General features: G+C 40.2%; 1 pseudogene across 1 annotated transcript in view; it reads left to right on the forward strand.

The window, feature by feature from the left end:
- The window catches only part of LOC149847842 (serine/threonine-protein kinase CTR1-like), a 73010-nt pseudogene extending 56128 nt beyond the window's left edge, over positions 1-16882 (forward strand). Inside the window, exons 5-16 of the transcript XR_016431320.1 lie at positions 4810-4982; positions 5967-6524; positions 6625-6665; positions 7327-7395; positions 8077-8177; positions 8278-8362; positions 8453-8483; positions 13835-13917; positions 14005-14073; positions 15291-15422; positions 15592-15686; positions 16250-16882. The product of XR_016431320.1 is annotated as a serine/threonine-protein kinase CTR1-like (transcript). The remainder of the gene's footprint in view (positions 1-4809; positions 4983-5966; positions 6525-6624; positions 6666-7326; positions 7396-8076; positions 8178-8277; positions 8363-8452; positions 8484-13834; positions 13918-14004; positions 14074-15290; positions 15423-15591; positions 15687-16249) is intronic.
- The last annotated feature ends 406 nt before the right edge of the window (positions 16883-17288 follow it).

A 17288-nucleotide genomic window follows, 5' to 3' on the forward strand; every position in this document is an offset into this window, starting at 1 on the left:
AATAGAGAATTTTTGAGACTCGAGAATGGAATTTAGGACTTTCTGCAAGGCTCAATCTTGGAAAATGACCCTTTTGCTCTTCATTGGTTCCGGAGAACCAGAATGTAATGATTGGTGAAAATGTCAAGAAGGTGAGTGAAAATTTGGGGTGTTTACAGTATCCTATCATCGATCTTTATTTTTTATCCCACAGTTTCAGGGGTCTCAGATTTTATCGTCAGTAATACCTGATCTGTCAAGAATCTCACATGCAAGTTTAGTTTGAGACAAAAAATAGCCTCTATGAGAGTAGGCTACCTCAATACCATGAAAGTAAGTCAAATACCCCAAGTCTGACATTTCAAACCTTTCTTTTAAAGTGGTTTTAATGTTTTTGATGCCCTTTATGTCATTACCTGTTATCAACATATTATCAACATATCATCAACATACAGCAGTAAAATCACAATTCCTGCATCAGACTTTTTGACAAATAGAGCAGTGTCAGTGTTAGCATGAAGTAAAACCATCTTGAACCATTACTTCATTAAACCGATCCTACCAAGCCTTAGAGGCTTGTTTTAAACTATAAAGCGCTTTTTGCAAACGGACTTTTCCCTTTGGTACGTCCATACCATAAGGAGCATCTATGTAAACTTCTTCATTAAGGCCCCCATTTAAAAAAATATTTTTAACATCCATTTGGTAAATGTTCTATTTTTTAATAGATGCAATGATGATCAAACCTTTTATAGTGACCATTCGTGCAACAGGGGCAAAGGTTTCTTCGTAATCGATGCCGTATTCTTGACTATATCCTTTTGCAATAAGGCAGGCTTTATATCTTTCAAGAGTGTCATCACTCTTGGTTTTGACTTTAAAAACCCATCTGCATCCTATTGATTTTTTTCTTTTTGGAAGATATTGAAAGGCCCAAGTTTTGGCTTTGCTGAGGGCTCTAAGTTCGTTATCCATGGCATCCCTCCACTCTATCATTTTCTTAGCTTCTTCAAAATTCCTAGGTTCTTGATATGAGTGAATGACACTAAGACATGCCCTATGTTTTCGAGAAAATGACTCATAGGATATAAATCTAGAAGGATTTTTCCTAGATCTTTCGGTTCTTCGAGAATGGTTGGAAGGTTCACTAGGGTCACTATACTTTTTTATTGCACTTCTAAAAGTACTTTTATCTCTATGTGTATAGGTAATTGGTTTAACTATCACTTCTTCTTCAAGTTGGATGGGTGGTGGAATACTCACTTATATCCCCTTTCTCATTCAATTCATCATCTTTAAAAAAATCCTCATTTCTAGATAATAATTCAAACAAAAAGGAGTAATCAACATTATCTTCATGAGTTTTGTGTTCTTCAAAACCACTCATATTTTCTAAAAAGGTCATGTTTCTTGAAATATATAGTTTGTCATTTTTAATATCATAACACCTAAAACCTTTTTGTGTTTTCGAATATCCCCAAAACGCACAAGGAATAGCTTTGGGAGATAGTTTATCGTTCTTGTCGGTGAGGACAAAGCATTTACAATAAAAAATTCTTAGTCTATTGTAATCGGGTTTTTTTTTATACAAGGTTTCAAAGGGGGATATTTGATTCAAATTTTTGGATGAAAGTCGATTTATGAGGTAAACCGATGCAAGAGCCGCTTCGGCCCAAATTTTTTTGGAATTTTTTTGAGAAATAAGTAGGGTCCTTGTAGTTTCTATTATATGTCTATTTTCGTTCGACTAATCCATTTTGTTGAGGTGTTTTGGGGCAAGACCTTTGATGAACAATCCCATTATTTTCAATATAACTTTTGAAATCATTTGAAAGATATTCTCCCTCGAAAAATGTTTTAAGAATTTGTAATTTACTATTGAATTGATTTTGTATCATCATATGAAAAACCTTAAAGGTAGAGAAAACCTCATGTTTATGTTTGAGGAAGTATATCCAACTATATCTTAAGAAATCATCAACATAAATAACATAATACGAAAACTCTCCCTTAGACACTACGGGTGCCGGTCCCCATACATCCGAATTCACAATTTCAAAAGGCTTAGTTGAAAACATAGTTCTTTGTCCAAAAGGTAAACTTCTCATTTTACCAAAAATACAATCATTACAATTGAAGTTGTCTTTACATAGAGTTTTAGCAAAATGTAAATAAGAAAGCTTTACAATATTTGGATGCTCAAGGCGTTTATGCCAAACATTTATATCTTTATGTTGGGCAACATTACAAAAAGAGTGTTTTGGAATTTGAAGAAATTCCATAAAGTATAGATCTCCCTCCTTAGAGTCTTCCTCAATCAACTTCCCGGACCGGCGATCCTGTATCCAACTTGAAAGACTTTCTTGAACTTCAATATGTTTGCATTTATTTTTGTTTCAACGGAAGAGAAAAACCATGAAAGAATTTTGTAGTTTTTCATCTCCCATTCTTCATGCCTTTTGTTGTATTCTTCAAAAGCTTTTTCTCTCTCTTCACCACCAAGAACCTTTTTTTCACCGTTATCAATAATGTTGATCTTGGGTTCGAGTTCCAGAATGGTTTCTTTGACATATCCCCAAAGACCTTTCCCTTTAATGTGAGCCTCCATATTTCTGGCCCAAATATGGTAGTTGGAGCCATTTAATTTAAAACAGAGTGAGAAATGGGACTCTTTTTCACCCATTAGAGAGGGAAGAATGAAAAATTTATACGTACTGCAAAAAGACTTTTAAGTCTTGTTGTAAAAACCTTCCAAAATCTTGAGGAAAGAGAAGTCCCCACTCCAATCACGAAGAAGCCAAAGACAGACTTTTCGAGGCACTTGCAAATACGAAGAATCACACGATCTTCAAACTTCAATCTTGCTCTGATACCATGTGAAAATATCTTAAAAGAGATAATGTGCAAAATAAGTACCACCTCCACAAAGGGATATGTGCACAAAGGCACAAGAACACTTGGAACAAATTATACACAAAGTACAAATAGAGAGCACAAATGCTAAAATATAAAAAATATTATTGAACAATGGAGATCAATGCTCCAAGCATTGAATTATATTTAAGAGGGGGATTCACCCCTATTTATAAGAAAGAGGAAACTTTGGAGGGGCTCCCACTAGACGTTGGAGCCCCTCCAACGGTTAGAAATCTAACCGTTGGAGGGGTCCAACGTCTAGTGTTGGACCCCCTCCAAGATGTTGACTAAGTCAACAAAAGGAAAAAGAAAAGAAAAAAAAAGGAAAAAGAAAAAGAAAAAGAAAAGAAGAAAAAAGATTTACAAACGTATTCACTAATGTGAATATGCGTAAAAAGTAAAAAAAGACAGAAATACCCCTGGGGTTACATGAACAGAAAATAATATATATATATATATACACACACACACACACACATATATATATATATATATATATATATATATATATATATATATATATATATATATATATATATATATATATATATATACAAAAGAGAGATACAATTTAACATGAACTTGTGTCTTTTTTATCATCTTCTAGAAACTCGTAAGAAGCTCGACATGAACATCAGAGGGAATATGATGAGTACATAATCGTAATATATATATATATATATATATATATGTATGTATATACATATATACAAAAGAGAGATACAATTTAACATGAACTTGTGTCTTTTTTATCATCTTCTAGAAACTCGTAAGAAGCTCGACATGAACATCAGAGGGAATATGATGAGTACATAATCGTACCGTGGAGTTGCTATGTTCTACAATATGACATTTAAATCTATAAATCCACCGTGTATTACAAAATCCCAAAAGCTACACTTTACTATCCCTCTCAAACCTATCCCCAAGTCCTCTGGATTGCAATATTTTCATGCTGGGTCATTTGAGTCACATTCTCCCCCATCCATCGACCTTTTGGGCACGATTTTGAGATTTAAGAATACAAAATGGGTGATTTATGATGAAAAAGAGAAATGCTAGGATCAACTACACACCTATGGTTAAAGAAAAAGGTTAGAGGTGAAAATGAAGAAATATCTTGAAACAACATCAAAAGAAATAAGCTTACCCTTAGTTTTGGTGTTTTAAGCCCTCTAGCAACTTCAATCTCACACAATTAAACCCCTAGGGTTATAGGCAAAAACGAAAAGGCTGTTTAAGATAAAACTATGTAGACTTTGGGTACACTTATAGGCTTGGATCTAGCAAAAGCCTTAATTTTTGAGGTTGATTTGAACCAATAAATCAATAGGTAGACTTAGAAACGAGGTTTGGGGAGGGAAAATTAAAAAAAATTGGGGTCAAAATGACCCTTGGGGGCTTAAAAGCGCGGTGTTATGTAGAAAAAAATTTATTGTCAACTTCTGCGATACGGGTGTTATGTACAATACATCCCTGTATTGCACAATACTGTCTGATACATACTGAGAATTGTGATTTTGCTGATACAGGGGTATTATTGTATCGATTCTCCTACCGATAAACGAATACAGTGTACTGTATCATACAATACAATATTGATAACACTACTTGGGGTTGTTGTTTCGTAAGGAAATCATACATTAAATATTTTTCCTTATTATTATTTTTCGCAGGTGTGCTCCTAGAACATCTAAAATAGCTACTCACTATTCTGGGTCTTGAGATGCATAAATGATTACTTCTTAGTTCTCCTTTCTTAGTTTTAGGCATATAATGCATATGTACCTTTTTAACATGTTTGGTGGACTGCAGTCTGCAGTTTTATTATGGTTGTGAGATGTATAATATATTTTGATACAGAGGTTTTGTCTTTAGTTTCTCCCTGTTTTCTGTTCTATGATTTCTTGACAGGGAATATGTTGTTGATTTAGTTGGAGAGCCAGGAACTCTTCATGAGCCTGATTCCTCCATAAATGGGCCTTCTCTTTTAGCAATGCCATCACCTTTTCGAATTTCAAGTTCTTTCTGTAGTCCATACAGGACAATCAAGGATAACATTCTTCATGGGAACTCTCAAAGCACAGGTAATAATTTTATACCTTCAAAATGTGCAGACTTTAGTTTAGCTTTTTTCCTATTAAATCTCCCTTATGGTATAGTGGCTAAGTAGATGGTGAAAGTACAGTATGGTTGTGTGTGCATATGATAGTGTTTCTCCCCAAATATCCAATTTTTTAGATCTAATGCTGCAAAGATTGTAAAGATGTTTTGATGGGTAAGCTGTCTTTGTTTTCAAAGTTCATGGTGATCTTTTGTCATCTTTTCTCTCAAGAAAATAAGTTCATTACAAACCAGGTAGCTTATATCAATTTTTTGCATGAGCTAGGAAAATTTTCCTCTCTCTCTCCAGGATATGATTTGCAAAATCTTTGCGTTCTTAATATTTTCCCATTCTTTGGCTGTTTTTTGCAATATATTCTGGCTTTGGTCTCTGCTGTTCACATGGTTTCATGGCCACATTCTCTTATGGAGCCTTTACCACTTTATATTTGTGTACGTCTCTTTCTTGACATGGTTTCATGTCCACATTCTCTTATCCAGTCTTTACCGGTGTGTGTGTGTGTGTGTGTGTGTGTGTGTGTGTGTGTGTGAGAGAGAGAGAGAGAGAGAGAGAGAGAGAGAGAGAGAGAGAGAGAGAGAGAGAGAGAGAGAGCATGTGTGATTTTTCAGTGATTTGTTATCATTTTGTTCTGGTATTCTGTTCCTGTTTTTGTTTGAATCATATTGTCTATCCTTTGAAATTTGATTTTGATTGTGGAAGGTATCATGCTACACTCGTCTTTGAGGAGTGAATTTTTATTTCTGTTACTGAAAATTTAATTGCTTTTAAGTCACACCATCACAATCTTTTTATCACAAAGAAAGTTTAAATTGTGCCTGAGGTTGTGGTCGTTTTCTGGTTGTGTCTGGAAGGAATGCGTGATTGAATTCACAATAGGATCTACTCTATCAAATGATTAGCATGTTCTCGTTAATTGATTTGGATGTGTTGATGGCTCATGGTTTAGGGGGACGATGTTCTGTTGATCTCATTGATACAGCAGGTCCTCATGAAGCAAATAACTATTACAAAGTTGAGATGGGTGCTGGGAAAGCAGTTCTACCCATGCTGGATCATAGAATATATGATAATTCAAAAGCATGTGTACCATTTCAAACTGAGGAAGCACATGGAGCGAACATGCCACTGATGCTCATGGAGTTTAAAGAGTATGCCGAGGGTCTTCCTCACAGCAAGAGCTTGGCCAGTCAAGGTTGCATGTCAGAAGCTCATCAAGGTGTTAGTGAAAATGCTTCAGTTTTCCATGCTGATCAATCTGTAGGCTTTGTTGAAAAACCTTGTGATGTGGAGACTAGTGTTGCATCCAATATTCCATTGGATGGTAATAAATCTGAGAAGCCAAAATTGGAGATTCCCGTTCGGCAACTGGAGGTTGAAAAAAAAAGGATCTTGCCTGGTTCTAGTGTTGCTAGACCAGGTTATTTGAGTCTTGAACCATCTCTTGCAATGGATTGGCTTGAGATTTCATGGGATGAATTGCACATAAAAGAGCGCATTGGTGCTGGTATGTTCTGCTTTAACAGATAATTTTGGGTGTAATATTTTGTTGTTTTGGTGCTATTTTTTTTTCTTGTTTGTTTACTGCAGTTGAATGTTCATTGCAGGTTCCTTTGGAACTGTTCATCATGCTGAATGGCATGGATCGGTTAGTAGTTGTGACCTTATCATTTCGACAAGTTTTTATTATGGTTTTTCTTTTTCATACATCAAAGAGTCATAATAGTTGAAAATTGAAATGGGTGATTGATGCTCCACTGTCAATTTCTATACACTCGGACGAATATGATTGAGATGCTGATGCAGATAGTTGATGAAATCAAAACAATGAGGTCTGACTTTATGATCTCTCACAAGTGCATCAATAAATCCCACCAAAATTAGAATAGTAGCCCTCTTGATGGAGGAGTCGGCTTTGACTTGCAGTATGTCAATATTGCATATGCTTCTGAACAATATCCAACAGCTAACGATTTGCAATTAAAAAAAAAGAAAAGTATTAGCACAACAATAAGAGCACTTATTTCATCATATTGTACACAAAAGAGGTATGTGAAGCAGCCACTCCAACAAATGCATCGCAGGAATCCGCAACATAAGCACATATAGGCACATCTCTTTATCTATTTGTATTGCACCATCTTGTGAAAATATATGTCCACGCATGTCTAGTGTTTCAAGTCATTCAGTTTGCACATGTTTATCTCTTAAATTCCTCACATTGTTTCCTGTGGTCTGTTCATTTCTGCTCATAGTTTACCTTTTCAGGCCTGTGCTAATGAGTTTTTTTGTTGGAAACTTGATCTCAGGATGTTGCAGTCAAGGTCCTTAGTGATCAAGATTTTAATGAAGATCAACTCAAGGAGTTTCTGAGAGAGGTATCTAATGTTTGAAATGATCTGTTTTTCGACTGTTGAAGCTATACCAACTTGTATGTGGTTACTAGGTGATCAAGCATGGTTATCTGATAAACTTGCTGTCTTATAAGTTCAGATCAGTTATGATTTCTATTGTTACATGTGCATTTCATTTTATTTCCTGTATTGCTTCCTCTTCAATTTCTAGTTGAAACTGAACATTTGTTTCAGAGTTCATTCAGTAATTTATATTATCAGTTACATTAGTATTGAAAGATTAATCACTCTAGGCAACTGCAAGAGCAATTAACATTATGCAAGTCATGATTACTGTAATTCTTCTTGCTGCAGTTCCTCTACAATGTTCACTTAAACGTAGATATGTAAACCAGATAAAAAGTTCGATCTTTACGATACTTACATTTGGATCTATGTTTTGAAGTTTTACAGATAATCCACTTACACATGCATATCAAAATGTTGCCACCATCACATGCATGCTCACACGTGTGCATCTCCACATGCAATGAGAAATTCTTATATATAACCACAGTACCCTGTTGTTGGCTTGAGTTGCTCTGCTCCTTGGTTTATCTTGCCTTCTTTTTTCTACATGGTGCACCTTTACCCAAAGATGGTTGATAATTCTGGCTAAATGTGTATATGTTTGTCATCATCCTGATTTTCTCTTGATTGTCTTAGGTTGCTATTATGAAACGTGTCCGTCATCCAAATGTCGTTCTCTTCATGGGTGCAGTTACTAAACGTCCACATTTATCAATAGTAACTGAGTACTTACCAAGGTCAGATGTTTGGTTAAAAGGATCTGGATCTGGAACTGTATTAACTATCAAATTTTATTGTTCTAGTAGCACATGTTAAAAGTTGATTCCTGTGCGACAGGGGTAGTCTGTATCGTATGATTCATAAAGCAGCTGCTGGCGAGATCTTGGATAAAAGGAGACGTATGCGCATGGCATTGGATGTGGTTAGGACAACACTTGCCATTATTTATCCCCTGAAGTCCTTGAGAATCCCATGATGTATTTAGCAGTTTATATTTGTGTGCTATGTGCAGGCCAAAGGCATTAACTATCTTCATTGTCTTTGTTCCGGACCGCCATGTTTGTCACCTTTTTGCTCTGATGTATATACCTCTTTGGCACTCTAGAGTGCCCCACAAGGCCTTACGGCCTAAGTACCCCGTGTATTCGGACCCTCTCTTCCCCTCTTGATGTACTTTGCTTTCAAGTATCTATAAAGAAGCTTTTTGCATCTCTCTCTCTCTCTCTTGTGCTTGTGCATACGCGTACTCTTGCTTCCGCTCGTGCGCGTGTGTTGTGCGTTGCTTGTGTGCTAAAAGGGCCGGCCTTCGGTGTGTGATTGCCCGAAGCTACGTCACGGGGGCCTTCGCTTCCCAGCCCGTGACAAGTTGGTACCAGAGCCTTGTCGACATTGGGAGTGACAATGGCGCCGAAGAAGATTGCCATGACTCCTTCAAGCAGTATGGTTCCTGCTGAAGAAGACTTCATGGCCGATGATCGGGTGTCAGCCATCTCGCGCGATGTGGCGGAGCTGACTGGGTCAGTGACCAACATGGAGAAGTTGGTTAATGGAACTTGTGTTGCTTTCAGAGATCTCAATGCAGAGATCAAGACAGCAGTAGAGGGAGTGGAAGACTCGGTGGAAAGTCTTGCCACTAAACTTAACTACTCGGTGGAGGACTTTTCCACCAGATTTGATGATTTGTTGGGTCGGTTCAACATCATGGCTGCTGAATTGGATGTTGTTCGACGAAAGAATGAACAGTTAGAGCGGCAGTTGAGAACTGCCCCGATTGGCGGTGTTGCGACATATGTGGAGAAACCACGTTACAGGCTACCTGAGCCTGCAAAGTATAAAGGCACGCGGGACTCAAAGGATCTCGAGAATTTTATCTACGAGATGGACCAATTTCTAGAAGCTGCGAGGATAGAAGAGGACGCTGATAGGCTGCGCACCGCAACAATGTACTTTGCGGATGAAGCGACCCTTTGGTGGAGACGTCGCTTAGGTGATGTTCGACGTGGATTGGTTGCTATAGTCTCATGGGAAGACCTCCAGAAGGAAATGCGAGACTACTTTCTACCTAAAAATCAAGAGAAAATGGCCCGCAAAAGGTTATTGGCATTGAAACAGACAGGGTCAGTACATGACTATGTCAAGGCATTCTCTTCGATAATGTTGGAAGTGGAGAGAATGGATGATGAGGATCGGTTGTTTTACTTTGGCAACGGGTTGCAAGGATGGGCAAACCAAGAACTTATTCGGCATGACCCCGCAACATTAGCTGAGGCGCTTGCGGTTGCAGAGAAACTTGCCGAGCTGGATAGGAATGACCCTGCATTTCAAGGCAGACAGCAGGGAAATGATCGCAACAATCGAAGGGACAATCGAAGAAACGACCAAGGACAAAATGCTGGTCGGGGAAACCAGCAGAATCATGGCCGTCAAGATGGCCAAAATAATAATCAGAATTGGAATAACTTTCAAGGTGGTAATTATCGTCGCCGTGACTGCCGCATCTGCCACGGGGATCATTGGCAGGATACATGTCCCAATAGAAACCGCGGTCAAGGGAATGGAGATAACCGCGCACCCCGAGTTGCGAATGCTGTTCAGGGCGAGGAAGATGATCAACTTGCAGAGGCGCCAACAGTTGGCGCAATGCAGATGATGAACGCAGTAAAGGTCACAACCAGTGTGGAACCGACGGTATGCAAAGAATTGATGTATTTGGAACTTTTGCTCAACGGAAGACTTACCAAGGCATTGGTAGACACGGGTGCCACGCACAATTTCATCTCGCGTGAAGAAGCAGAACGGTTGGGATTACAGTGGGAACAAAAAGAGAGCCGCATGAAAGCGGTTAATTCAGAGGCTAAAGCCATCTATGGCGTTGCTCGGGATGTACCAGTGCGGATCCACAACTGGTCAGGAAGGATTGCGCTATCAGTCGCACCCATGGATGATTTTAAAGTCATCCTCGGGATGGAATTCTTGAGAAGCAACAGGGCAGTGCCGATGCCCCACCTCAACGTTGTCAGCTTTGAGAGTGAGAGTCAGCCCTGCATGGTTACTGCGATGACAGGAAAGCCTTGTGAGCATTTGGTGTCTGCGCTCCAGTTAAAGAGAGGCATGAAAAGTGGTGACGAGACTTTTCTTGTCACAATCCGTGCTACAGATGAGGTAGAAAAAGTCGCGGATGTCCCAGAGGCCTTAGCGCCAGTATTAAAGGAGTTCGGTGATGTTATGCCCGCCGAGATGCCGAAGAAACTACCTCCGAGGCGTGAGGTAGATCATCAGATTGAATTAATACCGGGTGCACGGCCACCCGCAATGGCTCCTTATCGCATGGCAATTCCTGAGCTGCAAGAATTACGCAGGCAATTGGATGGTATGCTCGAAGCAGGAATCATCCAACCATCCAAAGCTCCCTTTGGAGCGCCCGTGCTTTTTCAAGCAAAGCACGATGGGTCGAAGCGGTTGTGCGTCGACTATAGGGCACTGAACAAAATGACGGTGAAGAACAAGTACCCGCTTCCTTTGATCGCAGACTTGTTTGATCAGCTTGGAAAGGCGAAGGTCTTCTCTAAGTTGGATTTGAGATCGGGCTACTGGCAAGTGAGAGTTGCAGAAGGGGATGAGGCAAAGACTACTTGTGTAACGCGATATGGGGCGTTCGAATTCCTTGTCATGCCCTTTGGCTTGACAAACGCGCCCGCTACCTTTTCGACCCTAATGAATAAGATCTTCTACCCGCACCTCGACAAGTTTGTCGTCGTCTATTTGGATGACATAGTGGTGTATAGCGACTCGATGGAGCAACATGTTCAGCACCTTCAGATTGTGTTTCAGACTTTGAAGGACCACGAATTGTATGTCAAGCGAGAGAAGTGCCTTTTCGGCCAGAAGGAAGTCCATTTTCTGGGGCATATTGTGGGAGGCGGCACTCTAAAAATGGACCACAAGAAGATTGAAGCTATTCAAGCATGGGAGCCGCCATCTAAGGTTCCTGAGTTGCGCTCTTTCTTGGGGCTTGCAAATTATTACCGACGCTTCATCAAGGGATACTCGCAGATTGCGGCTGCGCTCACAGATCTGTTGAAGAAAGACAGACCATGGCTATGGTCTGATGCATGCCAGAAGGCTTTTGATGGGTTAAAACATGCCTTGACAGAGGAGCCAGTGCTAAAGTTGCCTGACTGTCGGCAACCCTTTGAAGTGCAGACCGATGCGTCTGACTTTGCTATTGGTGGGGTGTTGCTCCAAGAAGGACATCCCATCGCATTTGAAAGCAGGAAGTTGAACGACGCTGAACGTCGATACACGGTGCACGAGCGCGAGATGTTGGCGGTCGTGCATTGTCTTCGCACATGGAGACACTATCTCTTGGGATCACAATTCGTTGTGCGCACTGACAATGTTGCGACAAGCTACTTCCAAACTCAGAAGAAGCTGAGTCCAAGGCAAGCACGCTGGCAGGATTTCTTGGCAGAATTCGATATGGTCCTTGAGTATAAACCAGGCAGGACCAATGTGGTGGCCGACGCCTTGAGTCGAAAGGCGGAACTTGCAGCTTTGCTCACCTGGGATGACAGTGTGAGTCAACCGACGAGCGATCTTCTTGAACAAGTGCGTGAAGCTTCAAAAAGTGACCCAATAGCTCAACAATTGATCACTTTGGTGAAGGAAGGAAAGACGCGGAGATTCTGGCTAGAGGATGGTTTGCTCCGCGCCGCAGGCGATCGTCTATATATTCCGCGACAAGATACCTTGAGGAGGCGCCTGATGCACGAGTGCCATGATACCACTTGGGCGGGTCACCCAGGACAACAGAGGACCTTAGCATTGTTGGAACGTGCATTCTACTGGCCGCAGATGCGCGATGACGTAGATGCCTATGTGCGGACTTGCTTGATCTGCCAACAAGACAAGCCCATCAATCAGAGACCGGGTGGACTACTGGAGCCCCTACCTGTGCCTAGTCGCCCGTGGGAGTGCATAACCATGGACTTCATTGTAAGCTTGCCGAAAGCACAAGGCTGCAGTTCGATTTATGTGGTTGTGGATAGGTTCTCGAAGTATGCTATCTTCGTGCCTGCCCCTGCCACCTGCTCAGCCGCGGATACTGCAAAGTTATTTGTGCGGAACGTAATTAAGCATTGGGGAATTCCAGAGAGCATCGTCAGTGATCGCGATGCACGCTTCACTGGCAAGTTTTGGCGAGAAGTGTTTCGCTTAATGGGGACGAACTTGCATTTCAGCACAAGTTTCCACCCCCAAACCGACGGACAGACAGAGAGAATAAATGGCATGCTGGAGGAATACCTGCGGCACTTTGTCAGTGCCAACCAAAGGGATTGGGTTGATTTACTTGATGCGGCTCAATTCTGCTACAACCTTCAAAAGAGCGAGTCATCCGGCCATAGTCCATTTGAAGTCGCAACTGGACAACAGCCGCAGACTCCGCACTCCCTTGCTGCGCGAGGACGCGGAAAAGCACCTTATGCATACCAGTTTGTCAGGAACTGGCAAGATCAGACAGAGTTGGCAAAGGCATATCTAAACAAGGCGACCAAGCGCATGAAGAAATGGGCAGATGAGAAGCGTCGCCCAGCAGAATTTCGAGTTGGAGACAAAGTGTTGGCCAAGCTCTTTCCTGACCGCACAGCTATCTTTCGGGGCCACCACCGAGGCCTTATTCGCAAGTATGATGGCCCCTTCACCATTATCAAACGTGTGGGAAACTTGGCGTACCGGCTGGACTTGCCAACAAACTTCCAAGTGCACCCGGTATTCCATATATGCAACCTGAAGCCATTTCACGAAGATGAAGGAGATCCTCAACGGAGCATACCTCAACGTGCTCCGATCCCGCAGCGAGCTCCTTCAACAGTTAGTGTACCAGGCAGAGATCCAGAGATCATCCTCAACCATTCCAACAACTATCTAGGGGAAGTCAAAAAGTACTTAGTGCAGTGGAAAAGATTGCCAGAATGTGAAGCCACCTGGGAGAAAGCTAGCAGCATGTTTCAGCATCGACAGCTTGTAGAAGGCTACCATGAACAATTGGCGTCGAGGACGGCGCCAACTTAGGCGGGGGAGCGTGTTCCGGACCGCCATGTTTGTCACCTTTTTGCTCTGATGTATATACCTCTTTGGCACTCTAGAGTGCCCCACAAGGCCTTACGGCCTAAGTACCCCGTGTATTCGGACCCTCTCTTCCCCTCTTGATGTACTTTGCTTTCAAGTATCTATAAAGAAGCTTTTTGCATCTCTCTCTCTCTCTTGTGCTTGTGCATACGCGTACTCTTGCTTCCGCTCGTGCGCGTGTGTTGTGCGTTGCTTGTGTGCTAAAAGGGCCGGCCTTCGGTGTGTGATTGCCCGAAGCTACGTCACGGGGGCCTTCGCTTCCCAGCCCGTGACAGTCTTAGCCCCCCTGTAGTTCATTGGGATCTTAAATCTCCAAATTTATTGGTGGACAAGAATTGGTCAGTCAAGGTATTACATTGGAATATTGTATTTACTGTACTGGTTATCTTCACTTTGTTGGCTTACTAGATGATTTCTTGATATTTGTGCATTCAGGTATGTGATTTTGGGTTGTCCAGATTCAAGGCCAACACATTTATTTCATCCAAATCTGTAGCTGGGACGGTATGATTTTTTTTATCTTCAACAATAAACTTTGGGTTTAATCTTCCATTGAACTTCAGTGATTGTTTTCAGGAAATGCTTGTATAGTTGAAATATTCTTTTAGAAAAAGATTATTTATTGCCTTTGCAGCAAGATAATCTATAATTATGCATTCAATGTAATTATTCTTTTTTGATATTATAACTTTCAGTTTAGATAGTGAAAAGGGAAGTTTCTTCAGTTCTTAATTCTGTTTTTCCTCAAAAGTGACATGAATAAAAACCTCCCTAATGGTAAAGAACTAAAGATCTATAGATCATTATCTGCTATTCTTTCTTTCTTCATTGTTTGTATTGTTCAGAGCTGGTTGTCATGTTCTTGGAAGAAATATTTTGAGATCATTGGCTATGATTGCGAAATATTATCCATACAATGGATCAATGCATGGTACACTTATGCTTACTCTTAATTTTACTGTACTTGTGCACTATCATCCAGAGTTACTGGAAGCTTCTTAGGTAAGAGGGAAGCATGCTTCCCAGAAACTCGCTTCGGAAGTGTGATACTCATCGCTCCTGAAACTTCATGGGAATCTTGATTTCCCCACGCTTCTTTTATGCTTCCCACACGCATGGTCTATGCTTTTTATATGATTTTCTCACATTTCTTTCATGTTTTTCATGTATTTCCTCTCATGCTTCCACTCACTTCTCATGTACTTTCTCTAGATTAGTAATCATCATTGTTAGATTTTAACAAAAATTTAACTTTTACTGAAAATTCATGAAATATAAGAATAATCAAATTTATTTTAGTTTTTATTTGCTTCTTTTTCGATTTCTATTCAGTTACCATATTGCTTCATTTTTTATTCCCATTTCACTTTCAAATTGATACTTCACTTCTCGCTTCCTATAAATTTTAAAATGTCTCATTTTCCGCTTCCGCTTTCCGTATTGTTTTCCGCTTCCCAGTTTGGCAACCTTGCTATCATCTTCTACTGACATGAAGAGTATGATTAAAGTGCTATTCATTGTGAAAACATATATTAGTGAAAGTTATGGATATTATTATTCACTTGTGCCCAAGCTCTCATACATCTACTGACATGTATGATTAAACCGCTACTCATTGTGAAAACATATATTATTGGAAGTCATGGATATGATATTGTTCTTTTGTGCCCAAGCTCTCGTATTTATCTTTTTAATTTGACAATGTTCATGATCTCTTTCAGCCTGAGTGGATGGCTCCTGAGTTCCTTCGTGGAGAGCCCTCAAATGAAAAATCTGATGTATACAGTTTTGGAGTGATCTTGTGGGAGCTTGAAACCATGCAGCAACCATGGATCGAGCTTAGCCCTGCACAGGTGAGTTTGCTCTGACTCTAGGCTGCCATGTTCTTCATCTGTTACTATTTTGTATCTTTTAATCCAAAATTGTGGTCATTCAATTACCTCTATAGATATATCCAACCGAGTTTGCATCGATTTCCCTCCTGTGACTTGAAATTGTTAACCAAAAGAAAAATAAAATCAGGTTGTAGGGGCTGTTGCTTTCCAGAACAGGAGACTTGCCATTCCACCAAATACCAACCCCACATTGGCCACTCTGATGGAGGCTTGCTGGGCCAAGTAAGAATTGTTTGTATATTTCTTTTACTAAATCTCCTTGCATCTTTTTTGGTTTATGAATTGCTTTAATGGCTTGATTTATGATATCCCAAAAAGAACTTCTTGCCCATTTTTACACGTGCATGTATCAATTGCTGGATGCTATGTCACTTGGATACTCCATTTTAACTGCTGTTCGGAATCCCTTTTTATTCAAGTCATATTGGAAATTTCATTAAAATGGTTGTATCCCCATATCCTCATCCTTATCCATGTGACATAGGCTGGATGGTGATGGATCACATTCAGAACTGCTTATTGGGAATTAATATATCAAAAAGGAAATTTCAGTTTATTATTGTATTACTAACTAGTAAATAGACTTGTTAGGGGAGGATGAAAAAAAGAAAGGCACAATTATTTTGGTACTCTTCGTGCCATTGAGCTTATACTGATGTGGCAAAAATCAGCTGGTGCATGGCAATGTGGCTGTTGGCAAGGGCTTCAGATGGTCTAGATCAATTTGGTTTCATTTTTTTGTTCGCTTTAGGTCCTTAAATATCCATTTTTTGGCATCTTGGCAGCAACCCGAAGCAGCGACCATCTTTTGCAAGTATTGTTGACACGCTGAAGAAATTATTGAAACCACCTTCTCAGTTGAATATGGGGGATACCTGACAGTCAAGGCAGTTTCTGTTGATCTATCTTCTCCTTGGAGCGTTCATGATTCTTTTGGTGATGCTGCGGTCAGGGGATTTTCGTCACCGTGGAGGCATGATTCAGCATGCTGGATTTCAAATGATTCAACCAGCAGCCGTTTTTGGTATTGTTTGACAATGATGCTTTTTTGGTTTTGGATGCTAATAATGGACGTTAGGATGATGACTTACTACTATGATGATGATGATGAACGGTTATAGAGCTTGTTTTTGAGAGTTGCAGTGAAGTTATGTCGAGTGTCTAATGTGTTCTTCGCCAACAGAGACCTGTTTGTTTCGGAAGCTAAGAGCTCTTCTCTGCAGCTTGTGAAATAGAAACAAGGAATGATTTGTGAATTTTGTTCCATGGGACACTATGCAACGTTTTTTTTTTCTTTTTGCTTGTAAATAATCACAATGAATGATATATTGAGTTCTTGTCAACCTTGTATTAAGGAGAATAATAACTGTAACAGGACGAGATGATTAATATGATAAGGCGAGTTTGTAAATAGAAAAGTTAATTGGCAAAGTTTTGAAGTGCATTGACAAATTCCAACCTGTTTCGATGAGTCAAATAATTTTCAAGTATGTTAAGGCCTTATGTTGAATCTAACTGTTATCTTTGATTTACTATGGTTGATGCTCTTCAGGTTAATTTTTTTTTTATTTTCTGGATAATCCAAGGGAAATACCCCGTCACCGACCAGCACATTGGCTGGCCTCCAGTTGGTAAAACCCTTTAGGTCCCCCCTGCCCACCAGGAATTACACCCAGCTTCAACCTTGTGGCAAGGGATGCTATTTGTGGGTTTCGAAATTGTGACGTATCACAAGTTGCCTCTAACAGACGAGCGGAGCATATAAAGAGAGAGAATCAGTAGAGTTGTTTTCCCTTAAACGGGAAAGAAGACTATTGGCATTGT

This window comes from Nuphar pumila, chromosome 1 (genome assembly GCF_984573655.1).
Source record: "Nuphar pumila chromosome 1, dmNupPumi1.hap1.1, whole genome shotgun sequence".
NCBI classification, from domain to species: Eukaryota; Viridiplantae; Streptophyta; class Magnoliopsida; order Nymphaeales; family Nymphaeaceae; genus Nuphar; species Nuphar pumila.